Source organism: Triticum urartu, chromosome 4A (genome assembly GCF_056163025.1).
Source record: "Triticum urartu cultivar PI428250 chromosome 4A, HENAU_Tu73, whole genome shotgun sequence".
Classification (NCBI taxonomy): Eukaryota; Viridiplantae; Streptophyta; class Magnoliopsida; order Poales; family Poaceae; genus Triticum; species Triticum urartu.
The window spans coordinates 463323069-463349913 of record NC_141876.1 but is presented as its reverse complement, the minus strand read 5'-3'; positions in this window follow the sequence as shown (position 1 = coordinate 463349913).

Genomic DNA, 26845 nt, shown 5'->3' with positions numbered 1-26845 from the left:
GCTTCGCAATTTTTGAGAAATTCTCAATAAACCTCCGGTAGTATCCTGCGAGTCCAAGAAAACTCCGAGTCTCTCCAACTGTTGTTGGCGCTTCCCACTTGGTTACGGTATCAACTTTAGTGGGATCTACTACTATACCTTCTCCGGATATAACGTGTCCGAGAAATCCAACTTCTTTCAACCAAAACTCACATTTGCTAAACTTGGCATATAATTGATGTTCTCTGAGCTTTCCAAGAACCAAATGCAAATGCTCCTTATGCTCCTCTTCATTCTTCGAGTAAACCAGGATATCATCAATGAACACTACACGAACTTATCCAAAAACTCCATAAACACTTTGTTCATCATGTTCATAAAATATGCAGGCACGCTAGTCAGACCAAATGACATAGCGGTATACTCATACAGCCCATACCTAGTGGTAAAAGCTGTCTTGGGTATATCCTGTTCTCGAATCTTCAGCTGGTAGTATCCTGATCGCAGATCGATCTTGGAAAATACCTTAGCTCCTTGCAATCGATCAAACAGATCATTGATCATCGGTAGTGGGTACTTGTTCTTGATGGTTACTTCATTCAATCCTCGATAATCAACAACCATTCTTAACGACCCATCCTTCTTCTCCACTAGAAGTACTGGCTATCCCCAAGGCGAAGAACTTGGGCGAATATATCCTTTATCCAGTAACTCCTTAATCCGCTTCTTAATCTCAACCAAATCCTTTGCGGGCATCCTATATGGTCTCTTTGATATTGGCCCTATGCCTGGCAAAAGCTCAATCAAAAACTCAATATCTCTATCCGGTGGCATGCCTGGCAACTCTTCTGGAAATACTTCGGGGAAATCCTTCACTACTGGTACTTCCTCCTGCACAACTTCTGTTAAACAATTTACTTGAGTCCTCTTTGGCTCATGTCGGGATACATACTTGATCCTTCTTCCTTCTGGGGTGGTAAGCCAGATCGACTTACTGGCGCAATCGATGTTTCCTCCATACATCGACAACCAATCCATGCCTAATATCACATCCAATCCTTGAGATTCCAACACTATTAGGTCTGAGGGAAATACGTAGTTACCAATCCTTAATGGCAACTGATCACACCATAGGCTAGCCATATATTCTGCTCCAGGCGAGGTTACTAACATGGGTGACCTAAGGGCTTGGGTTGGCAGTTTATACTTATCCCCAAATCCCCTTGATATGTATGAATGCGATGCACCAGTATCAAAAAGAACGAGTGCAGTAAATGACTTAACCAAAAACTTACCGATTACTGCATCCGGCTGCTCTTCAACCTCCTCCACGTTAACGTGGTTCACCTGTCCCCTATTGAAAGGGTTCGGCTTCTTCCCAGAGCTTCCATTGCCATTTCCATTCTGTGATTCAGGCATTCATTGGCATAATGTCCGGTCTTCTGGCACTAAAAACAAGTGACTTGGCTTAGGTCTCTCTTGGCTGGGGTCGATGGGTTGGTACAGTTCTGACCGTTACTTCCTCCATTCCCATTACCATTCTTGGTGCCATTGTGATTGTGCGAGCTACCTCCTCCATGGGTATGCTGAAAATGTCCTCCCAGTCTAGGGGTAAAACATGGCTTCTGCTGAGCTCCTGAATTGTGCTTCCCTTGTCCATACTTCCTCTTGCGATTCTCAATCTGCTGCTGCTTCCCTTCAATCACGAGAGCACGATCTACCAACTCCTGGTAGTTGTTAAAGGTTGCTACCATCAATTGCATGCTCAACTCATCATTCAGTCCTTCTAGAAACTTCTCCTGCTTAGCTGCATCCGTAGCAACGTCATCTGGGGCATAACGTGCTAATTTACTAAAGTCCTCCACATACTGGCCAACTGTCCTTCCTCCTTGGCGCAAGTTGCGGAACTCTCTCTTCTTCATGGCCATAGCTCCTGCTGAAACATGGGCAGTTCGAAAAGCCTGCTGAAACTGGTCCCACATGAAAGTGTCGACAGGAAAAGTGGCTGTGAAATTCTCCCACCATGATGCTGCGGGTCCTTCAAGCTGATGTGCGGCAAACTTTACCTTTTCTGCATCTGTGCATCCTGCTGTGGTCAACTCTCTAGCTGTCTTGCGGAGCCAATCATCTGCCACTATCGGCTCGGTGCTACTGGAAAACACCGGCGGATTCAGCCTAAGAAAACGGGCTAAGTGATCAATAGGTGGTGGTGGTGGTGGGTTGTTGTTGTTGTTCCCCTGATTCTGATTCTGGACTAGCAACTACATCAATGTGTTCTGCTGCTGGATCAACTGGGTGAGCTCCGGTGGAAAGGTAAATCCGGGGTCACTACTCGGAGGCATCTGAGGGTTTAGAAAAGATGAGATGTAAGAATAGAGGGGGTCTAAAGAGAAAACACTACCCATATGCACATGAGGCAAAAGCAAACAATTCACTTCATTCAATCAATCAAACAAGGGCATACAATCGATCTAACTATCGCAAAAGTGCTCGGACTACTATATTTACATGGTGGACTACTACTACTGATGAGGTGGTCTACTAGAAATATTCTTCGGTTGCAGACTCCATTATATCTGCTCCAGCTTCATCAACATATTCATCATCGCTATCATCTGGATCCGAGTCGGTGTCGTCGATGATGATGTAGTCTTTCGGGCGAATCTCCTTGGGTTCTTCTTCTTCTTCTTCTTCTACTGGTGTAGGGCCTCCCATAAATATTCCGATCTTATTGATCAGATCGTCATTCTTCTCCACTAATACTTCGATTTCCTCTTCATAATCTTCACGTGTAGCCTTGAGTTCTTCCTCCAGTTCCTTGATTCTTGTCCTCGCCTTCTTCAGATCTATCATGTCGGTGCACATCTGGTTCTCCCGACGTTGAATGTGCTGGTTTAACTCCTGGATAAAAGCTGCAACTGTTCTATCCTTTCTGGTGCTGATCATCTCCCAGTGCTCATCTCGGCGCCCACAAATCTGGTAGATAGTATCCTTGAGATCATTGCGGTAGACTTCTCCAATGCGTCCCATGGCGATGTGAGATGCCATGCTCTTTCCCAGACTCCAAGTTGGTGCATCAAAAGAAAATTGTATGGGCTCAGTGACTGGCATGAACGTCCTTCCTGGAACTTGAACTTGAATCATCCAGCGCTCTTCTTCGGGTAAAGTGGCGTTGTAGGTTCCGGTGAAGCTTGGTACTCCTATGTTCAGGTATCTAGTGACTTCCTTCAAGTGATGTCCAAAGGGTGTATCTTCATCCTGTTGCGTGAACTTATTCCTTGCATCCGTCATCCTAAAAGAGTAGAAAAGATGAGAAGTCAGAAAGAGAGGATAGTGAGTAGTGATCTAGGTCTTTAGCTTAGTGGACGTGTCCTACAGTCAGCGTGGGCTCTGATACCATCTTGTAGCGACCAGACCTCAAACGGTCCAATCTCTGTGCTCATGTGTCATCCCTGGATCAGTAGTGCTGACACCACACAGTACTTGAAGGATTTATAACAGAGTAGCAATCACACACTTATTACATCGAGTGTCTCAAAAGAGAACTTATTACAATAGATATGGCTTAAGGCTATCTAATAATGATAACAGCGGATGGCTTGGAAGATAAGTGAGTCCATCAACTCCAACGGCATCACTGAGTATAGAACCACGACCTAAAACTCCTTAATCGTCGTCTGAAAAGTCTGCAACATTAACGTTGCAGCCCGAAACGGGTCAGCACATGGAATATGCTGGCAAAGTAACACATAGAGAGTAATGGAATGAAACAGGCTATTCTATATGCATATTTGGCTGGTGGAAAGCTCTATGGTTACAGTTTTGCGTAAAGCCAATTTTTCCCTACTACAAAGGAATAAATTTTATTTAACTATCATGGTAGTTGTTAAACATTGAGAATGGTTGACAGCATTCTCAATCCCAATTAAGCATCATCATTAAACAAAACCCAACAAAATTAATTTTTAGAGTAACATGTTGAGATTCATATGAAAATCCAGGTACTAGATACTCAAGATGTCCATAACCGGGGACACGACTAATCATGATTAGTTTATACACTCTGCAGAGGTTTGCGCACTTTTCCCCACAAGACTCGATCGCCTCCGTTTGGTTTCTCGCACTACATGGTGTTTGAGAAACGGATGACCGAGACATAGTCTTTCAGAAGCGCTAGCACCTTACGATCGGGTAGACCGTACCAACCTACATCCCCTACATCTGCTAGTCTACCACTGTAAGAGTTCGCAAGACTTAATCAACTATGCTAGAGCCCATAGTAGCTTGTGGCTGCACACGGAAGTTTCTAGCATGAACAATCTCATGATCCCTTTGAGCCTGGGTGGCAGTCCATAAAGAAAAACAGGCAATCGCTGGAATACCCAGGTGCCTCAATCCACCCAGATGTGTATTTAAGTTGCCACCTTAAGTAAACCATTAATTAACATCTCACATCTGTCATGGATACACTCACCCAATCCACGTCTACTAGCATAGCATGGCATAATAATAATAATAATAAGCAAACGTAGAAGTAACTCCCAAAGGTTGGATAATAATAGGTGATAGGTACTAGCTCATCTACTTCCCAAACCCACAATTTAATTAGATCCTAATCATGCAATGTGTGAGGATTGATCTAATGCAATAAAACTGGGTAGAGGGAAAAACATGATCAAAGTGTTACCTGCCTTGCTGATGATCCGGGAAACCTAGCGATTCGAAGTAGCAAGCGACGCACTCCAGGTACTCTATCGCAAACAAACAAGCATACAATAAGTACTCAACTAATGCACAGGTAAAACTCAAATAAGAGATCTAACCAGAAATTTCAACTTCAGAACTCCGGTTGGAAAAAAGAATCAAATCGAACGAAGCAACGAGAGACAAATGGCAAAAGAAACAGGCTTCCTTTACTATTCTGTTTCTAGGGCAATTTTTTACAGTGACAAAAACTTGTTTAAGTTGGCTAAACGGAAAGAGGGTTTCGAGACGAAACTCCAGGCGCTTGAATCGCCTGATTCCGATAAACGAGCGAAAAGTTAGACTAAAACGAAAATCGGATCAAAAATCGTGATCAGAAAAATCGCGGATTTAATCCGAGAAAAAGAAAAACGACGAACGTTCGCTAAGACGAACGAGCGGACGAACGCTCGCTAATTAAATATACCGGGAAAACCGATCTATTTAAAAAAAACTGAAACTAAAAAAAACGAACAAAACCGTCGGTAAACCGAACGGTTTTTCGAGAAAAACCAGCGGCGGCGAGGTCTACCTCCGGCGACGGATCCGGCGGGCGGCGACGGGCGGCGGCGGGGCGGCGGTGCGGGCGGCAACGGCGGCGGCGACGACGGGGCTAGGCGGCTAGTGTTTGGGGGGGGGGGGGATCCGGCTGGGCCTCCCCGGCTTATAAAGCCGGCCGGGCCTAGTGTCCGGGTCAGACACGACCTGTTAGGTCGGTTGCGTTTTTTTAAATAGTTACGCTAAAAAAAGAATATTAAACGGACTCCAAAAATCCCGAAATAAATTTTTCCCCGACTTCTAAAATCAAGCCGCACAGGATGAACATTTGTTTGAGGCCTAAATGCAATTTTGTAAAATGCGCATTTTTCCTAAATTCAAATAAAATAGCAAATAAAACCAAAATAAAATCTTATTTGATTTTTTATTAAATCCTCAATATTTCTTTATTTTGGGAAAGTCATTTTATTCCCTCTCTCATATTTTTGTAATAGAAATAATTGAAGATAAAATAAATAAAATCAAATGATCCTATTTTCAAAATTTTAGACAACTCAAATATGAAAATAACGAAATCCCCAACTCTCTTCGAGGGTCCTTGAGTTGCGTGAAATTTCTAGGATCAATCAAAATGCAATAAATATGATATGCAATGATGATCTAGTGTATAACATTCAGATTGAAAATTTGGGATGTTACAATTGGATTTAACATGACATAGTACTAATTTATTTTTAAATTTGTTTTGGTATGGCTAATAATTTTTGGATTAAGAATATTTTGTTCCCCAACAAAAATTTGCGAATTTTCAAAATTTCCCACATATTTAGTTAATTTTTTGACCCTGGTACTGACCAAAAAATGGCCAGCAATTCTAAAAATGGAAAACGGGCTGCAATAAATTCCATATGAATTAGAAAATGAGTAAAAATTATAAAAATAATAGCAAATGGGCTGTACACGCCATAGATTTCGAGGCTGACTTGTTTACGCAAGGCTTTGTCAGTGAATACACGATTCTAGCAGCAGTTAGTTTTAGATGTCCATCCAACGGCCGACGTGCTTCTTCAATCTCTGATCTTGCTGCTCCAGCCGCCTAAACTAGTGCCGGCGGGACTGCCTGCTCCCTCCTCTTGTGGCCCACTTTGATGCTGCGCAGGCTTCCCCGGCCCACCCTACTCCCTCCGCTGGCCTGGCCGCACGCAATCAACTGCCTCCTTATTACGCGAAAAAATGATTCCTCCCACTGACATCTGGGGCGCACCGGTTGGGAGGCTGACCTGTGGGCCTACTAAGTTGACGCGTACGCAGGGCTTGTCAACTTAGTCAACAAACGATTCTAGCAGCAGTAACCGTTGGATTTGAATCGAACGGTCCTGCTGCTTCTTCAATCGCTGCTCTTCTTGCACCAGCCGCCCAAACCAGCGCCGGGGAGACCGCCTGCTCCTGCCACCAGTGGCCGGCTGTGCTGCCGATGAGGCCTCATCGCCCCCTACTACTCCCACCGCTAGCCAGGCCCTGTGGCGAAGGCAGCCTCACACCGCAGCCGAACCAGTGAACCCTCGTACTCCTCTCCGCGTGGGCATCCACTGCCGCGTTTTCCTCGGCCGCGCGTCATCCCCTTCCTGGGCCTCGTTGTCGTCCACCGCCTTGGTGCTCTCTGCGCGGCGTGGTCAACGTGGTCAACGACATTCCATCGGAAGAGTACTGTACGTGGAGAGGCTGACAGTTGGGTCCACGGCCACAGCCCAGTTTTTTTGTGATTTGCCAAGTAAGTCTCTTTGTCAGGCCTGTTGGGCTGCAAATCTTTCAAGACGAGGAGAGCTTTCATTCGGCTGGCCGAGAAATGGCCCATCAGTAATGAGAAATGGGCTGTACATTTTTAAAACACATCAAACCGGCAATTAGTTTCAAATATGTTTTCTTCATTTCGAGATTTGAAATTACATTAATTTTTATGCGTGGAGAATTTGTTGAATTTTATATTGATATACATTTATTTTTAAAATCAGTTTGAATGTGAGTTGAAATTTCGGGATTAAAAACAGTTCGGACCATACCGAAATATGCAAGATTTCGTATAATTTTTTAACCATGGCCACAATATGGGCTGTAATGCTAACAAAAAGAATATGGGCTCCAAAAAAACATTAATAATTAGCAAATGGGCTGTAAATTATTAGAAATAATGGCAGATGGGATGTATGCTATTTTCCACAGATTTGAGGCTTTCCTAAAAGAAAGGTTGACGCACAAGCAGTGACTGTTGGATGGCCATCCAACGGCCGTCGTGCTTCTTCAATCTCTGCTCTTCCTACTCCAGCCACTCAAACAGGAGCCGACGAGACTGCCTGCTCCCTCCTCCCCGCGGCCGGCTCTGCTGCCGCGCAGGCCTCACCGCCCCATCATACTCCCATCGCTGGCCTAGCCATCCCTCTACTCACCCACACCTGCTGTTATTCTCCGGCGATGGCAGACGAACCAGTAAACCCTCGTACAGTCGTACTCCCCTTCGCGTGGGAAACAACTGCCGAGTCTTCCCTGCCTCCGTGTCGTTCCCTTCCTAGGCCTCGCCGTCGTCCACCGCCCTGGTGCTCTCGGCACGGCCTGGTCAACGTGGTCAACAACCGACATGCATCTGAAGTGGACTTTACGTGGAGAGGCCGACAACTGGGTCCACGGCCGCACGCAAGGAAATGCCTCCTTATTACGCGCAAAATAATGATTCCTCCACCTGACATCAGGGACCCACCGAAAGGGCCTCTGTATTTTGCGAAAAAACGTTACCGCCGCTGACAGCTCGGACCCACCAGCTATATCTTCGCACGCAAGGAAGTGCCTCCTTATTACGCACAAAAAAATAAATACTCCCCCTGTTAGCTGGGACCCAGTATAGTGGCAGGCTGACTTGTGGGCCTACTAAGTTGACGGGGATGGAGGGCTTTGTCAACTTAGTAAATATGCACGATTCTAGCTCCAGTGACCGTACGATGTCCATCCAACGGCCGTAGTGCTTCTTCAACCTCTGGTCTTCTTGCTCCAGCCGCCCAAACCAGCGCCGGTTGTGCCTCGTGCTCCTGCCTCCCGTGGCCGGCTACGATGTGGCGGAGGCCTCACCGCCCCTACTACTCCCACCGCTGGCCAGGCCATCCCTCTACTCACCCACACCCCCTGTTATTCTGCGGCGACGGCAGCCTCACACTGCAGCAAACCAGTGAACCCTCGTACTCCTCTACGCGTGGGCATCCACTGCCGCGTCTTCCCCGGCTTCGTGTCGTCCCCTTCCTAGGCCTCGCCGTTGTCCACTGCCCTGGTGCTCTCGGCGCGGCGTGGTCAACGTGGTCAAGGAACGGCTTCCATCGGACATGGACTGTACGTGGAGAGGCTGGCAGCTGGGTCCACGGCCGCAGCAAGGAAGTGCCTCCTTATTACGTGCAAAATAATTATTCCTCCACCTGACAGCGGGACCCATCGGACGGGCCACCGTATTTCACGAAAAAAACATTCCCCCCTGACTGCTGGGACCCACCAGCTACATCTTCGCATGCAAGGAAGTACGTCTGGGAAAAAAACGATTCGCCCCCTGACTGCTGGGACCCATCAGCTACATCTTCGCAGGCAAGGAAGTGTCTGATAGTCAGGACCCACCTGGTTGAAGCATACGTAGCATTGTCATTCTGGTCGCGAATGTGTACGTACATACTGGTCGATGTAGAGGCACACACGTGTCATAGTAGAGGCGCGCACGTGTCGTAGTGGAGGCGCGCACGTGTCGTAGTAGAGGCGCGCATGTAGCATTTACACATAGGTACAGTGGCCAGGGTGCAAGAAAGAAAATACGGCCACGTATGTGTACATACGGGCGGGGTCTCGAACGCCTACTCGCGCATACGTACGGCCAGGGCTCGTGTACATGGCTAGGTCGGAACGGAGAAACAGCGTCGTCGTCGTGTTCATGGCGAGGCAACGGAATGCGTCGTGTTCATGGGGAGGCAACAGAATGCGTCGTGTTCATCGAGAGGTCTTGGACGGAACAGGTGATGGAAACGAGGCCTGGCATACCGCAGAACGGAGGAAACAACCTTGTGTTCGACCGGCCACGTTCGAAACGGGATCCTGTTCATCGGGAGGGGTCTGGCGTACCGCAAAACGGTGGAAACGGACCTCCTACGGTCGAAACGGGGGTCTTGTTGATCGGGAGGGGTGTGGCGTACCGCAAAACGGACGAAACGGACTTGTGTTGGAGCGCTACGGTCGAAACAGGGGTCCTGTTCATCGGGAGGGGTGTGGCGTACCGCAAAACGGGACTCCACGGGATACTGTTCATCTCCACCGTCGACCCCCTCCAGCCTCCACAAGCTACTATTCATCCACCATCGACCTCCTCCAGCCTGCACCTGCGACTGTTCATCCACGGGCTCCTGTTCATCTAGCCTCCACCGCGCGCTACTCCACCGGCTACTGTTCAACCACCCCTCCACCGTCTACTGTTCATCCAGCCCTCCACACCACAGGGTCCTGTTCAACCACCCCTCCACGGGCACCCCTCCACCGTCTACTGTTCATCTAGCCCTCCACACCACGGGGTCCTGTTCAACCACCCCTCCACCGTCTACTGTTCATCCAGCCCTCCACACCACGGGGTCCTGTTCATCCACCCCTCCACGGGCACCCCTCCACCGTCTACTGTTCATCCAGCCCTCCACCACACCACGGGGTCCTGTTCATCCAGAGGCAATGCCACCGCTCACTGTTCATCCAAACCCCCCCGCAACGCTCACTGTTCATCCTATCGATCGGCTCCAGTTAGCAGCAGTAGCGAAGGAATCGCTCGACCGGGTTCAGTTAACAGCCATCAATCGATTGCTTGGGTTCAGTAACGCGTAGCCTGCAGTGCAATCGCTCAGGTTCAATTAGAGCCCAACGCCTCGCTCGGGTTCAGTTAGAGCCAACGCCTCGCACACACGCGCGTACGTGTACGAGAGAAACGCGCATCGCTCGGCCCCCGACCTCCCACCGTAATCGGGAACTCCCCGAAATTCCCCCCCTCGCTTCTACCACGGTTTTTTCCGTCATGGACGGCCCAAAGAATGTCATGCAGCTGTGTCTCTGGTCCGCCCAGGATGAAAAGCCCATTTTCTGTCATGATTTTTTGTCATAGAAGTAGGAGCCCACCACATCTATGATGATACCGGGTTTTGTCACAATTATCGTCATAGAAGTGTCATATGTATGACAGAATTTTTTTTCGTTCGGCCCAAAATGTCACGGATGTGTCTTTTTTTTGTAGTGTAGTGACACTCTGTTTGTCTATGTATTCACAGATGTACTAAGTTTCTGGTTAATACAATTCTAGCATGAATAATAAACATTTATCATGATATAAGGAAATATAAATAACAACTTTATCTTGCCTCTAGGGAATATTTCCTTCACTTATGTCATGCGCTTTCCTAACTAGAGAGATGTTAAAAAAGCATGCTACAATGACAAAATGGCCCTAAGATCATGTAGAATAGTGGTGAAAATAGTCCCATGGTCTGCTAATGTTGGGGTGAAAGGTGTAATGGAAATTGCTTAGGTTAAAGTAACAAATGTTCCTTTGGAGAGGAGAAATGAAAGAAACCTGGCTTATGTCTCTTCTCTGGTAGGTGTTCCACTTGAAATTGACATGGCCACCTTGCATAAACCTGAATTTGTACGGGTCCGGCTAGGATGTCGTAATGTGGATGAGCTACCTGGAGTTGCTGAGGCAGTCTTGGGCACACATTTCTTTGATTTCTTCTATGAAATCAATAAAGTGCTGGTCAGAGACCCGGAGAGAGAGAGAGAGAGTAAGAATACTCAGGTTGATACTGATAAAAAAGCTCACTGTATGACAAGCAATATACTCAGACACATCCAAAGTCTAGTGAAAAAGAGAAAGGTGCTAGGTCTAGTAGATGTATGGATGTGGGAAAAATGCTCCTAATGACTCTTTAGAAGAAGGGCAAGATGATTAGGAGGAAACTGAGGATAATACATTGCTAATCGATACTATTACTGATGAGGCATGTAAAAAAGAGGACCTGTTTAAGTCCATCATAGTTTCTGCTGCAAAAAACATTGAGCAGTATGTTGATGAGATTCAGGTAGAAAAAAGCCTTTTGGTTCTGCTACTGTTTCTAATGACATATTTGCTTTGCATATATCTCATTTGGAAAAGAAAAAAAATTAGCAGGTTGAAGAGCTTGAGGGAGATGAGTAGGACAGGGAAGTGGAAAAAACTGAGTACATGGTACAGTTCCCCACCTCTTCTCATGATATGGGGGAAGTGATCCCTACTCCCCCTCTTATCCGTGAGGCTGGACCGAGGCTCAGCGTGAGGATCATGCATAACATGGAGGGAAAAATGCAGGACAAGGCCGCGGCTATTTCCAAGAAAAGAAACCTGGAAGGTAATGAACCGACCCATAATTCATTTGAAGTGCTTCCTAATCATGAGTTAATGCTTAGAGCAACAAAAATGGGTGTACTAATTCCTAATAGTAACTTTTCTAGCATTGACATTCTAAGAGAGCTAGAAAAAGTTAGAAATAATGGGAAAAAATGAAGCCATACCTGAGAAGGTTATTGGGAAAAAAGTGATGTATATCACTAACGGTAAAGGGGATATAACTCCCATCAGTGCTGATTGGACTGATGAGGAGGAGGAGTTAGATGATGAGTTTACTTTAGTTAGGTCTAGAAAAAAAGAAGCCCAAAAGTGCATGTGGCTATTTCTAGACCTGTGACCAGGAGTCAAAACCCTGATATGGGTGGGAAAAAGAAAGCTGGAAGCCCTGTCCATTATTCTAGGGCCAACAGAGGGAAAAGAAGAAGAATGGTGTTAAATGATAGGTCTATTTTGGAATTGTAGGGGAGCAGGAAAGAGGAAAGAAAGGAACGAGTTCCTGTCTCTCTCATATTATTAGAGATTAGTCCCTTGACTTTATTGGTTTACAAGAGACCCATAAGAAGAGTTTCATGGACGGTTTCTTTAGGAAAATTGATCCATACAAGGCATATGAATGGAATTTTGTTCCATCTGTAGGTAGATCTGGGGGGATTCTGTGTGGTGTGAAGAAAGATAGATTTGAAGTGGTAACATGGAAGAAAGGAAGATTTATTCTGCAAGCCTCTTTTTATGATAACAAAATTAAAAAGAAGTGGACACTATGCACTGTTTATGGTGATGCCCGTGATAGGGATAAAGAAGATTTCTTGATTGAGTTCTCTGACTTCTGCAATCATATATCAACTCCACTCTTAATAGGAGGGGATTTTAATATACTTAGACATGCAGGAGAAAAAAGTGGCAACATTCTTCATATTCTGATTTGTTTAACTCAATGATTAATGTTATGTGTTTGAGTGAGATTTATATGAGTGGGGGGATGTACACTTGGACCAATAGTCAATCTCATCCAACACTTAGAAGTTAGATCGTGTCCTTATCAGTAGTGATTGGGAAGATATATTTCCTCAAGTTAACATTAGAAAACCGGTTAGAGATGTGTCAGATCATAATGCTCTCTTCCTGTCCTCTGACAATCATGTTGTCAGAATTCCACAGACAAGAGAGTTTAGATTTGAACTTAGTTGGTTGAAAACAGATGAGTTTCTCCCTCTTGTTGAGAAAATTTGGAACCAATATGTAAAGGCAACAAATCCTATTGATATTTTAAATATCAAGTTGAAACACTTTAAAAAGTTTTTTAAAGGATGGGGATCAAATAAATTTGGCCATGAGAAAATCAGGAAAATGAATATAAGAGAAGAATTGAGGTGTATTGAGGAGAAGGAAGAGAAGGGGGAATTAGACCCAGATATCTTTTGCAGGAAAACCAAACTTTTAGTGGAATTGAATGAAATCCTAGTTAATGAGGAATTATTTTTGTTACAACAATCTAAAGAACGCTGGTTGCTTAAAGGAGATAGTAACACTGCATATTATCAAAGAATTGCGAATGGGAATAAGAGGAAAAACACCATACATTCATTGAATGTTGGTGATGTTGTTATTGAAGGGATTGATAATCTCTTAAAGCACGCTACTGACTTTTACAAATCCCTATTTGGACCAGCTCCTGGGAACTTGTTTCAACTTGATCCTGAGGTCTGGGGGGATAATGATAAATTACATGAGGCTGATAATTTGATTTTAACTAGACCTTTCTCTGAGGAGGAGGTCAAAGCAGCCCTGTTTTCAATGAAAAGTAACAGAGGCCCTGGACCTGATAACATACCTGCTGAATTTTATCAGCATTGCTGGGAGATAGTTAAAAAATATATAATGAGATTATTTCTGGCATTTCATGAGGGGAAGTTGGATGTGCATAGATTGAACTATGGTATTATCACTCTGCTTCCCAAGATCAATGGAGCTAATAATATACAACAATTCAGACAATTTGCCAACTTAGGTGTCCCTACAAGCTGATCACCAAGGCGCTTGACAATAGAGCTCCCCCTTTGCAGATGTGCTATTTAGTAAACATCAAAATGCTTTCATTAAAACCAGGCATATTATAGATGGGATTATGTCTCTCCTGAGATCCCGCACTATGCTCATATCAAGAATAAAGTGGGGATTGTCATTAAGCTAGATTTTGAAAAAGCTTATGACAAGGTGAACTAGGAATTTTTGGTGAAATGCCTAGAGAATAGAGGTTTTGGTAGTACTTGGTGTGGGTGGATGAGAAAAATCATCCAAAATGGAACGATTAGTGTTAAATTGAATAACACGTTGGGACCGTACTTCCAGAGTTTCAAAGGAGTGAGGCAAGGGGATTCAATTTCCTCGTTCTTATTCAATATTGCAGTTGAATGCCTATGTAAGATGGTGCTTCAAGCACAAAAACATGGGCTAATTACTGGCTCGGCGCCCGAACTAGTGGAAAATGGTGTGGCTATACTGTAGTATGCAGATGACATGGTGTTATGTATCGAGCATGACCCAGAGAAAGCCCTGAATCTGAAAATACCACTCTATATGTTTGAACTAATGTCTAGTTTGAAAATTAATTTCCAGAAAAGTGAGATTCTGTGTGTTGGGGGGATGACAATATTTTGATAACATATGCAGAAATGTTCAATTGCCAGATTGGGCACTTCCCCATGAAATATTTAGGTGCCCCAGTAAGTTTCTCCTCTTTGAGAGGGGTGGATTGGGAATTTTTGGAAGAAAGATATATAAAAAGGTGTGGATCGGGCTTAGGGAGCAATGCCTCTTCAGGGGGTAGATTGACTCTACTTAATGCTAACATTTCAAGCATTGCTTACTATTACTTATCCATGTTCTTGCTCTCGAAAACATGATAGAAAGATTGGATAAACATAGCAGGAGGTTCTTCTGGCAAGTTACTAAGAATAGAAAACGATATTATTTGGTCAAATGGACTAGAATTTGCCAATCTAAAAATAAAGGGGGGTTGGGAGTCAAGGACCGCCATAAGCAGAACTTGAGTTTGCTTACTAAGTGCTTGTGGAAAATTGAGACTAAAAATGGTTTGTGGCAAGATATTGTTAAGGCCAAATACTTTCATAGAGATACAATTGCTTCAGTTAAGGGGAAGATCAGTGACCTCTCCATGCTAGAAAGAAATAATGAAAGTTAAAGAGTTGTATATGGCTGGAAGGCGAGTGTCAATCCAATCTGGTAACATTGCCAGGCTTTGGATGGATCCCGTAGGGGATCAATTGCCTTTTGCTGAGCAATTTCCCAGGCTATTCTCTATTTGTAATTACCCTGAATGCACTGTTAAATCTTGCTTGGGGGCTGATCCCTTATCTTTCTTTCGAAGAAGATTAAATCATGAGCTAGGGAATCAGTGGCAAAAGATGGTTCATACAGTTAGTAGAACATGTGTTTCTGATGAAAGTGACAAGATCAAATGGGCTTTGGGCTCTAAAATTTACTTTACTACTAGGTCAGTTTATTCTTTCCTGGAAAGCAATATCTCAGGATGTGATTATTGTTGGATATGGAAGGCGTGTATGCCTTTGAAGATATAATTTTTTATGTGGCAACCCTCACAGAACGCGATACTGACCAGAGATGTGATGAAACACAGGGGGTGGAAAAAGGACCCTAAATGCTCTTTTTGTGCATAGAAAAAAACATCTCAGCACTTATTCTTCACCTGTCTAGTAGACAGGGTGACTTGGAGAGCTGTGGCATGTGTGTTTGGTACTGACTTGTGTCCTAACAACATATGGCAAGCTTATTCCTGGTGTCATTCCTTCTTCCCAGATGGAGAGGTGTTTCATATTGTTAGCATTGCGGCCATCTGCTGGGCTATTTGGACTTGTCACAATAGAGCTACATTTGAATTCATTCCTCTTAAAAATCCATTTGAATGTGCATTTTCCACTTGTGCTCTTCTAGGTTACTGGGCAGGGTTGATGAAACAACAGAGGGATCCAGATGACTTGAGGACAGGAGGGGCCATGCTGAAGAACAGTGCTTCAAGGCTGATGCAGATCTGTGCCACGACGTACGAGTATGGAGCTCGCTGAAGTAAGGGACCAAAACTCTCCAGCTCGGCTCAAGGTGCGATTTATGCTGTCAAGGGAGGAGTGTCATTTTGGTGATTGTGTGTGGGAATTTCACCTATGCCTTTCATTTTGGTTTCATAAGCTAGACAGTCCTACAGTTTATGGTTGATGATTTGATGTAATGGTGTCATCGGGTTTTCGCCCCACAGTGAGTAATCTCGATGGCAAGTGCTCACAATGGGTTTCCCGGTGATGCTTGAACCCTTTCCTCTTTCCGTCTCATTTTCTGGACAAATGATGTATTTCCGTTATGTCGCAGTAATGGAAAGGTGTAATGCCTGGTTCAAAAAAAAGTCTTTTAGGCAGCCCAAAGAGATACAAAAGCCTATTACTCATTAGGGTCATGACCTAGGATAGGCTCATTTTGGACTTTGTACGTGAGAGAATGGAGATGCTTTACCCTCCATCCAGCAGCCATTACCAAGTGTGATGAAAATCAGTTCAACCTCCATTGAAGAAGAAGAGAAAAAAATAAAGGAAAGAGAGGAAGATTGAAGGAAGAAGCCAAGGAAGCTCCTCCCCATGGTTGTGATAGTCTAGATCCACTAACTTATCTCCTTCAAGCTTCGGGTCCACTATCTTTGGTGAGATTGTTCCAATCCCTAACTCTTGATCCCCAAATGTTGTTGTGTTCATCTAAGATTCAAAAATCTTGATGTATGAGATCCTCTAGTGCTATCTAGAGAAGAACTTGTTGTGTCCCATATTTTATAATAGCGGAAGAGGATTTGGGTGGCGTCGGCCCGTGGTTTTCCCCTCAAGTTGGGTGGTTTTCCATGTAAAAATCTGGTATCTCTCTGTTGATTCTTGCTGCTGTCCAGAAAGTTACTCCTACAACAAGACACTCATCAGAGAAGTGTCTTGTCTGCTGGGTAACGTATTTTTCCTCCATACACCACTGGAATCAAGATCTTTACCGTCTGCCAGCTCTTTGCCGTCTGCTAGCTGACGGCAAAGAAGGTCTTTGCCATCAGCTTATAGAAAACTGACGACAAAGAAAGAGCTGACGACAAAGATCATGTTTGCCGTCAGCCAGCTCTTTGCCGTTTGCTAGCAGACGACATAGAAGCTTTGCCGTCTGCTAGCAGATGGCAAAGAGGGAGGGTGGCCCACTAACGAGAACCACCTAACAGCCACTTTCTTTGCCGTCTGCTAAGCTTCTTTGCCGTCTGCTAGCAGACGGCAAAGAAAGTGGCCAACCTAGCAGCCTTTTCCCCCAGCCCCACCCCACTAGCTAGGCTCTTCGCCGTCTACTAGCAGACGGCAAAAAGCTTTAACCTAACTAAAAAATGGTCAACGCCCGTGCCCCACCCCTCTCTCTCCTCTCACCTCACCCGCGTTGCCCCCGTGCCTGAGCCACCCCCGACCCCCACCACCCCGCCGCCCACCGCCCACGACCCCCAAGGCCACCCGCTGCCCTGCCCAGGCCTTGCGGTCGCCCCGCCGCCCGTCGCCGCTCCGCCCCCCGGCGCCCGGCGCCTCTCCGTCCAGCCGCCCCCTGGTGAGGTTCTACCCTTTTTCCTTTTTTTCTTGTTGTTTTTTGATTTAGGTTGTACTATTAATAATTTAGGTTAGTTGATTTAGTTGCTTTTTTAGGTTAGTAGATTGTAGGTTAGTTTTTTATATTTAGTCATATTTTAGGTTAGTCATATTTTAGGTTATTAGTACATTTTGTGAGATGAAAAAAAGAAGAAAAAGTAGAGGTGGAGAGGAAAAAGGAAAATAAGGAAAATGAAGAAGAAAAAGAAGACAAGAGGAAGAAGGAAAAGACGGAATAAGAAGAAAAAGAAGGAGAGGAAAAAGGAAAATACAGAAGAAGAGGAAGAAGAAGAAGAAGAAGAAGAAGAAGAGGAGGAGGAGGAGAATAGAAGAAGAAGAAGATGATGATGATGAAAAAAGAAGTAGAAGTAGAAGATGAAAAAAGAAGTAGGAAAAGTAGAAAAAGAGGGTCGCTGATGGTCGAGGGTCATCGAGTGGTCGAGGGGTCGAGAATCAAGGGGAAAAGGAGTCGAGGGTCTAGGGGTCAAGGATCGAGGTGTCGAGGGGTCGAGGGTCGAGGGGTCAAGGATCGAGGGGAATAGGAGCTGAGGATCTAGGGGTCGAGGATCGAGGTGTCGAGGGGTCAAGAATCAAGGGGAAAAGGAGTCGAGGGTCTAGGGGGTCGAGGATCAAGGTGTCGAGGGGAAAAGGGGTAGGGGGTCGAGGGTCGCTGAGGGGGTTGATGGGCCGAGGATTTTCCATCCCGACCCCGACACCCCGACCCCCTGACCCCGACACCCCGACATGACACCCCGACCCCGACACGACACCCCAACACCGCGACCCCGACCCCCGACACGGCACCACCGACCCCAACACAACACGCCGACCCCGACACAACACCACCGACACCCCAACCCCCGACATCACACCCCGACACCCCGATGATGTCTACTACACAACCTTCTTCTTGTAGACGTTGTTGGGCCTCCAAGTGCAGAGGTTTGTAGGACAGCAGCAAATTTCTCTCAAGTGGATGACCTAAGGTTTATCAATCCATGGGAGGCGTTGGATGAAGATGGTCTCTCTCAAACAACCCTGCAACCAAATAATAAAGAGTCTCTTGTGTCCTCAACACACCCAATACAATGGTAAATTGTATAGGTGCACTAGTTCGGCGAAGAGATGGTGAAACAAGTGCAATAAGGATGGTAGCTATAGGTTTTTGTAATCTGAAAATATAAAAACAGCAAGGTAACTAATGATAAAAGTGAGCGAAAATGGTATTGCAATGCTAGGAAACAAGGCCTAGGGTTCATACTTTCACTAGTGCAAGTTCTCTCAACAATAATAACATAATTAGATCATATAACTATCCCTCAACATGCAACAAAGAGTCACTCCAAAGTCACTGATGACCCACAAGTGTAGGGGATCTATCGTAGCCTTTTCGATAAGTAAGAGTGTCGAACCCAACGAGGAGCAGAAGGAAATGATAAGCAGTTTTCAGTAAGGTATTCTCTGCAAGCACTGAAATTATCGGTAACAGATAGTTTTGTGATAAGGTAATTTGTAACGAGTAGCAAGTAATAAAAGTAAATAAGGTGCAGCAAGATGGCCCAATCCTTTTTGTAGCAAAGGACAAGCCTGGACAAACTCTTATATGAAGGAAAGCGCTCCCGAGGACACTTGGGAATTATCGTCAAGCTAGTTTTCATCACGTTCATATGATTCGCGTTCAGTACTTTGATAATTTTATATGTGGGTGGACCAGTGCTTGGGTACTGTCCTTACTTGGACAAGCATCCCACTTATGATTAACCCCTATTGCAAGCATCTGCAACTACAACAGAAGTATTAAGGTAAACCTAACCATAGCATGAAACATATGGATCCAAATCAGCCCCTTACGAAGCAACGCATAAACTAGGGTTTAAGCTTCTGTCACTCTAGCAACCCATCATCTACTTATTACTTCCCAATGCCCTCCTCTAGGCCCAAACAATGGTGAAGCGTCATGTAGTCGACGTTCACATGACACCACTAGAGGAAAGACAACATACATCTCATCAAAATATATCAAACGAATACCAAATTCACATGACTACTTATAGCAAGATGTCGGTGTCAAAACCGGCAGATCCCAGGTAGGGGGTCCCAAACTGTGCGTCTAAGGCAGATTGTAATAGGAGGCAGGGGACACGATGTTTACCCAGGTTCGGGCCCTCTTGATGGAGGTAATACCCTACGTCCTGCTTGATTGATATTGATGATACGAGTATTACAAGAGTTGATCTACCACGAGATCGTAGAGGCTAAACCCTAGAAGCTAGCCTATGGTATGATTGTATGTTGTCCTACGGGCCAAACCCTCCAGTTTATATAGACACCGGAGGGGGCTAGGGTTACACAGAGTCGGTTACAAGGGAGGAGATCCACATATCCGTATTGCCAAGCTTGCCTTCCACGCCAAGGAAAGTCCCATCCGGACACGGGACGAAGTCTTCAATCTTGTATCTTCATAGTCCAACAGTCCGGCCAAAGGATATAGTCCGGCTGTCTGGAGACCCCCTAATCCAGGACTCCCTCAGTAGCCCCTGAACCAGGCTTCAATGACGATGAGTCCGGCACGCAGATTTGTCTTCGACATTGCAAGGCGAGTTCCTCCTCCGAATACTCCATAGAAGATTGTGAACACAAGGATAGTGTCCGACTCTGCAAAACAAGTTCCACATACCACCGTAGAGAGAATAATATTTCCACAAATCTAATCCGCTGACACGTTTTGACAGCATGGCATCATGGAATGGCCCGATCATTATTCGAACTGTTTTTCTCAACCAGCACCGCACATATCGCAAGGCGATTTTCTTGACACGTCTTGTCAAAGCAGAGATCGTTTCCCCCTTATTACGGGATTCTCATCAATACGGACGTGGGTAACCCAACCGCGCCATCAATTACGGCGCTTGGGGAATAAGCGATTTTACCAGGCAAGTGGGGAGGCGCATTGCCTCTTTCGCCCTTATAAAGGGACAAGGATTCACCCTTTTTACCCACGCCTTCTTCCTCCTTGCTTACCCATTCTCGCACACTCGAGCTCCAGCGCCCAAGTTCGCGTCTTTCTTCTCAAACCACTCCAAGCATGTCCGGAGCGGGAGGCAAGTGGATGGTCTCCTCCATCACGGAGGAGAACATCACAAAGTTACGGGAAGCCAGATATCTGGCCGCGGATATCGTGCACCGGCTGCCAGATGCAGGGCAGATCATTCCTACGCTCGGACCCCATGAGAGGGTAGTTTTTCTTACCCACTTCATCCGCGGACTAGGATTTCCCCTCCACCCGTTTGTCCGCGGGCTCATGTTCTACTACGGGCTGGATTTTCATGATCTGGCCCCCAATTTCATCCTCAATATCTCGGCGTTTATCGTCGTGTGCGAGGCCTTCCTCCGCATCAGGCCCCATTTCGGCCTATGGCTGAAGACCTTCAATGTTAAACCGAAGGTGGCGGTCGGCCAGCAAGCAGAGTGCAGAGGCGCCATGGTGGGCAAAATGCCTAACGTTACCTGGCTCGAAGGATCCTATGTGGAGACCATAAAGGGGTGGCAATCGGGGTGGTTCTACATCATCGAGCCGCGCGACACCAACTGGGTGGCGGCCCCCAAATTTCGATCCGAAATCCCCATGCGGCTCACTTCCTGGAAAGAGAAGGGCCTGTCCTAGGGTTCCCCGGTAGAGCTGACCGGACTCCAGACCTGCATCAGGAACATGATGAGCAAGAAAATCAAGCTCGTCAATGTGGTCCAGGTCATGCTCTTCCGCCGGATTCTCCCATGTCAACAACGGGCATTCAATTTGTGGGAGTTCGACCCGGCCAAGCACCAAACGCCGTGAGAGCTCTACGACATGACGCACAAGGACGTATGGAGGGTGCTGTTCAAGGGTGCCGAGGTACCTCCTTCCCTCATCGAGGACCGCAGACTCAGTGCAAAGCGCCATGCCTGCCAATCCGGTAAGTTTTTATATCTCACAGGGTATTTATTTGCCCCAGTTAAATGATGTGCGGAATCTAAGCTCCCATGCCATTAACAGGACTGGATAAAGACGATGGAGCAGCTTGATTGCCCAGACCCCCTGCCTGAAGATCCTGCAGATGCTCTCCTAACGGAGATGCTGGCTTTGGCACCTTACGAGGTGCCGGTGAGGAAGACCAAGAAGAAGGCCATGGGTGTTGAGGCATATCTCTCTAAATGTGGTTTTGGTGATTGATGACAACATGTTTGCGAACTAATCGTGTGCTTTGAGCATTTTAGAGATTCATCCTTGGCACGAGACGATTTCTTCCCCTCAGAGTGTCATTCAAGATGGTGTAGCTCTTTCGTTTCTTTCTCGGTGGACTAGTTGCATAGAGGGCACCGTTCTATCAAGAGGGGGTCCGCTTTGGTATTGCTTGGGTGGAATCAACACGTACACATCCGCTTCTAACCCTCCGAGCCCTTCCGCTTCTATGGAGAGATCTTCTCTCTTCTTGTGGGTTTTGTCTGGGTCCCAGCGGTAGTACTACTGAGGGGTCACAAGCGGTAGTACCGCTCCGCAGCGGTAGTACCGCCGGTGACTCCGCAGTAGTACTACCGCTGGCTTGCCAGGTCCCTACCGCATCGATTCGAGGGGTCTTTTTCTGTGTCGGATTGTGCAGTACCTCGCCGCGGCAGTAGTGCGGCAGACCGCTCATTAGCGGCAGTACCGCCCTTCCTCCGCGGCAGTACCGCCCGGTTCCCTCTTTCCCTTTACCCTTCGTTCCGCGCGACAGTACCGCCGAAGGGAGCGGTAGTACCGCTTAACCCAGCGGCAGTACCGCTGTCTCCCGCGGTAGTACCATCCTCTGCGGGGCTGTTTAGTGGGGCAACGGTTGGATTGTTTCCCCCACTATAAAAGGGGGTCCCCTTCTTCCCCGTTGAGTTACCTCTTCCCCCTCAAGCTTCATTAATGCTCCAAGCTCCATTTTCGCCTGATCTATCTCTCTAGCCAATCAAACTTGTTGATTTGCTCGGGAGTGGTTGAGAAGGCCCTGATCTACACTTCCACCAAGAGATTTTTGATTCCCCCACCTATCCCTAGCGGATCTTGTTTCTCTTGGGTGTTTGAGCACCCTAGACGGTTGAGGTCACCATGGAGCCATAGTCCATCGTGGTGAAGCTTCATGGTATTGTTGGGAGCCTCCGATTAAACTGTGGAGATTGCCCCAACCTTGTTTGTAAAGGTCTGGTTGCCGCCTTCAAGGGCACCAATAGTGGAATCACGACATCTCGCATTGTGTGAGGGCGTGAGGAGAATACGGTGTCCCTAGTGGATTCTTGGGGAGCATTGTGCCTCCACACCGCTCTAACGGAGACGTACTTCCCCTCAAAAGGAAGGAACTTCGGTAACACATCCTCGTCTTCATCGGATTCACTCTTGGTTATCTCTTACCTTTACTTGTGCAAGCTCATTAGTGTTACTTCTCTCGCTTGCTTGTTTGTTTGTTGTTGTTGCATCATATAGGTTGCTCACCTAGTTGCACATCTAGACAACCTACTTTGATGCAAAGTTTAATTCGGTAAAGAAAAGTAAAAAATTGTTAGTTGCCTATTCACCCCCCTCTAGTCAACCATATCGATCCTTTCAATTGGTATCAGAGCCTCGTCTCTTTACTAAGGACTTTGCCGTCCGAAGAGTATGGTTGATACCGTAGACGGTGTGGAGGAACACTCCAGTGTGAATCCGATCTCGTCTACGGGCGATGGGGGAACCTCGGTCTCTCGTGAGGAGTTCAATGTGGCCTTGGAGACATTGAAAACCTCGATGACGACCGAGGTTGAAAGCATGTTTACTAAATTCATTGAAGGGCTTAAACTATCCACCGCACCATTGAAAGTGGGTGTTCCCACTGACAAGGTGACGGATGCTATCTCTGACAAGGGGGGAGCTAGTAGTGAAAAGGCTCCTTCTTATAGTGGTAAAAATGGCACCGACATCTTTGCTCATGTGGAACCACCACTTGTTTATGGTGGAACGGTTCCTTCCACTCATTTGAATCATGCCGGTCCTCCCCCTAAGATTGTGAAAAATGAGGACTTTGATTCTTGGGTTTATTGCTTTAAGCGTCATTTAAATCATGTGAACACTAATCTTTGGAGAATCATTGAAGAAGGTTTCCATCTGCATGATCAAAGCAACTTCACTCCTCGAGAAGCCGCGGATAATCAATTCAATGAGAATGCTCTCTTCATCATTCAAGATGCAATTCCACTCGAAGATCTACCTCACCTTCGACCCTTCGCCTTGGCCAAAGATGCATGGCTTTGTGTTGTCTCTCTCTACCGGGGAAGCGCAAGCATTCAACGCTCCAACTATGAAGTAGTGCAAGATGAAGCCGATGAGTTTGCAATGAAAGAAGATGAAGAACCTCGTGAGCTTTATCGGAGAGTAACCAAGCTCGCGGTCTCACTCCGAGATCACGGGAGCAAGGACACGGATGACAATTGGATAAAGCGCAAATTCCCCAAGGCAATGATGCCTTATCACAAGGCCATGTCCTCCTTCATTCGTCAAAGGCCGGACTTCCACACTTTGACCTCAAGTGAAGTGTTGGATGAGTTTGTGGCGACGAACATCTTGGACAAGACCGCCGACAATGCGGTGCTTTGTTCTCAAAGGGCAAAGAAGCCCAACCTTGCATTGAAGGCCAAGGTTTGCGTTAAAGAAGAAGAAGAGGAAGAAGAGGAAAGCAAACCCGAAGATACAAAGTATGCCTATCATGAACACATGGCACTTGCTTCAAGGCAATTTTGGAGTAAGAAAAACTCAAGGCCAAACTTCAACAAGAACAACTCAAGTGGCACGAAGAGCAAGCAACGTGTAAGGACTTGCTACAATTGTGGCAATGTGAGTCATTTTGTTGCGGAGTGCCCGTATGAGAAGAGGGAAGACAATGGTGGCAAGCTCATTTGAAAGGACAAATCCAAGTCTTTTCCCAACAAAAGCAACTTCATCAAGAAAACCCCTCACAAGGCATTAGTGGTTCAACAAGAGTACCATGAGGATGACGATGATGATGAAGATGGTGAGTCAGTTTCCATGGCCTCCGTTACCATTGCAAAAACTCCACGACTATCTCTCTTCAACTCACCCAATGAGAACATCACCGCCAAGTGCCTCATGGCTAAAGCCACCAACAAGGTAACTCCCAACATCAAAACTACCATCATTAATAATCCTTCCTTGACGGATTGCATTGATGAATGTGAGGGATCTAATGTGGAGAAAAATGAGTTTGAGTCCTTTATGGGTAAACTCAAGGGTAAATCCAAGAAGCATTTTGTTGCTCTCTTGGAACAACTTGGTGAAGCCAATGACGTGATCGAGTCTCATGAAGATACCATCTCCAAGATGGTGGGGCATAGTCGTGACTATGCCGATGAGATTTCGGATCTTTCCAATGCTCTTGAGGAAGAGCGTGGTTTTCGTTTGGCTCTTGAGGAGGCACACAACGATGATCATGCTAAGTTAAAGAAAGATTTTGATCATGCTCTTGTGGTTTCTCGTGTGCTAAACTCCGAGAAGGCCAAACTTGGGGTTGATCTTGCTAGACTCAAAGAGGAGTTTGATCTACTTGACAAGGCTCACAAGGTATTGAAGGGTGCTCATGCTAGCCTCAAAGAGTCTCATGATCAACTCCAAGTAAAGCTAACCAAAGAGAAAGCCACCTTTCCTCGTATGATGTTAATTGATAATGCAAATGCTACTAACCCGTGTTGTGAGCATGTGCATCTTGTTGAGGAGAACGCTAAGCTAAAGGTGCGACTTGAGAAAGGTCTTGTGTCTTGCATACAAGGCGAGAAGAGCCTCAACGACCTCTTGACCAACCAAAAGGGAGTTGTGGCCAAGGAAGGGATTGGGTACATGTCCAAGTCCAAGAACGAGAAGAAGAATGACAAGGCCAAACGACCTCCTCCTCTCAATCAAACCTTTGTGAGGGAGGGTGAGGGTGCTACTAAGGAGAAGGAGAAAAACTCCATGAAGGGTAGTGATGCCAAGAAGGGAAACGCTTCCCTTCCCAACAAGGCCGGCGACTTTAATCCTTCTTATGTGTTGTGCCACGCTAGAGATGGGCATGTTTATGCCAAATTTGTTGGTTCTCCTTATGAGTACATTGAATGGTCTATTTGGGTCCCTAAGACCCTTGTTACTAACATCAAAGGACCCATTACAAAATGGGTACCTAAAACCAAGCATTGATCTCTTGTAGGTGTTTACTTCCGGTGGGGGGTCATGGTTGCTCGATAGTGGAGCAACTAATCATATGACCGGAAGCAAGGACTTGGTGGTGGACGTGCAAAAGATTCCATCCATGCCCACCAACGTTGAGTGGGGTGATGCCTCGTCTTCTAAGGTATTGGGACTCGGCAAAGTTGTCATTTCTCATTATCTTACGATCGAGAAGGTCATGCTTGTTGAGTCCCTTGCATACAATTTACTTTCCGTTCGTCAACTAGCACTCATTGGCTTTGCCACTTTCTTTGATATTGATTCCGTGGCCCTCTTGTGAAGCAAGACTCTTAAAGTAGCCTTTGTTGGGCATGTCGAGAACGGTCTCTATGTGATTAACTTTTCAAAGCGACCCACTAAGACCGCGACATGCCTAATGGCTAAAGTTGACGTGGGATGGATTTGGCATCGCCGTTTATCCCACGCCAATATGAGATCTTTGCAAAGTCTTCTCAAGGGGGACCATGTTCATGGACTAACAAATGTTAGTTTTGCCAAAGATCTTGCTTGCAGTGCTTGCATTGAAGGAAAGCCACATGAGAAGGCTCACCCTCCCATGACTATCATCTACTCGAAGAGGCCTTTGGAGCTCCTTCACTTAGATCTCTTTGGACCTCCATCCTTTGATAGTCTTTGGGGTAGAAAGTATTGCTTGGTGATTGTGGATGACTATTCAAGATACACTTGGGTATATTTCTTCAAGAGGAAGAGCGAGACCCAACAAACCGTCATCGACTTTACAAATGAAGCTCAACGACAACACAATGCAAAGATTTTGACAATAAGAAGTGACAATGGCTCCGAGTTCAAGAACTACACCTTGGATGCGTTTTTGAGTGATGAGGGAATCAAGCATCAATATTCCGCACCTTATACCCCTCAACAAAATGGTGTAGCGGAGAGGAAGAACCGGACGTTGATGGATGCGGCACGGACCATGATGGCGGAGTTCAAGTCTCCCTACAACTTTTGGGCCGAAGCCATCAACACCGCGTGCCATGCATCTAATCGGCTCTACCTCCGCAAGGGATTGAACAAGACTCCATATGAGATACTCACCAGTAACAAGCCCAACCTCAAGTACTTCCGAGTGTTCGGGTGTAAGTGCTTCATTCTCAAGAAAGGTGTCCGTTTGTCTAAATTTGAGGCTAGAGCGTATGAGGGCATATTTGTTGGTTATGCTACAAACTCTCATGCTTACTGTGGTCTCAATAAGTCCATGGGACTTATTGAGGAAACGTGTAACGTGGAGTTTGATGA